This window comes from Amphimedon queenslandica, unplaced genomic scaffold (genome assembly GCF_000090795.2).
Source record: "Amphimedon queenslandica unplaced genomic scaffold, v1.1 AMPQUscaffold_12451, whole genome shotgun sequence".
NCBI classification, from domain to species: domain Eukaryota; kingdom Metazoa; phylum Porifera; class Demospongiae; order Haplosclerida; family Niphatidae; genus Amphimedon; species Amphimedon queenslandica.
Window position 1 is genome coordinate 18,000 of NW_003547312.1, and position 1,034 is coordinate 19,033.

The window sequence follows — 1,034 nt, forward strand, 5'->3', positions numbered from 1 at the left end:
CAAAGGTCTATACATAGGCGGTTGCAGGCCTGGGCATTAGGGGGCAATGCCCAGGTTGACTTTTTGACCAATAATTATATTCATGATTCTGGTGTGGGCATCCAGTGTAAACTGTGGTAGTTCAACAGGCTTCTTTGTTGTTTTATGCTAAGAAATCATCTCAATGAAGTTATAGATCAGTATTGTCCATTTTCCTTGCAAAATTGTATGGAACCACACCCACTCCACACCCACTAATTATTGATGCCCAGGTCAAACCAAATTTCTGCAACCGCCCATGGGTCTATATCTTTTGTATATAGACCAGTTCTAGTATGTTATATAGGATATATTTCATAATGATGACAGCATTTCTGAATGGCAGGTATATATACAAAAATATAAACCCGACCACATCAAAGGATGATGTCATAATTGTGAGATATATATGCACCCCAATCTTATCCTTCCACAATTACAGTACCAACTAATGGCAACAGTACGTCTACAATCTTGATACATGTGCATGTATTACATGTACATGTAGGTGTGTGTTATTTATTATTATTATTTTTATAGATTTATTAAAGCTTATACTGGCCACATTGATTACAAGCAGTTGGAGGAATCAGTTGAAAAACTTAAGAATGTAATGGAGTGAGTTATACATCACTACATGTACATGTAAATACATGTACAATGTAAATTAATTTTATTTATTAATAATCATTATTAATTCTTCTAGACACATAAATGAAGACAGAGAACCAGATACACATGTTTGAACTTATACGTGACATTGAAGACATTCCAGTAATTAGTGGGTGAGGTCTTTAATAACTGACTCCTCCCCTTTTAGGCTACGGCCCTTTCATCTCATCGTTGGTTTATTTCAAGACATGATGTGTTGGAGTTAAATATTAGCAATAATGGAAAGACTAATAAACCATTGTCTATAGCATTGTTCCTCTTCTCTGACAGCATTGAGGTGAGATAGAGGAAGTGTCTCATTTTTATATGCTAATTTTACCTGTACTATAGCCCATGGTTTTTTC

At 35.1% G+C, this 1,034-nt stretch overlaps 1 long non-coding RNA gene across 1 annotated transcript; it reads left to right on the forward strand.

The window, feature by feature from the left end:
* Positions 1–563: 563 nt before the first annotated feature.
* Positions 564–994, forward strand: LOC109587779 (uncharacterized). The gene is made up of 3 exons (XR_002187787.1): positions 564–636; positions 725–792; positions 839–994. It is a non-coding gene; the product is annotated as an uncharacterized LOC109587779 (long non-coding RNA).
* Positions 995–1,034: the final 40 nt, after the last annotated feature.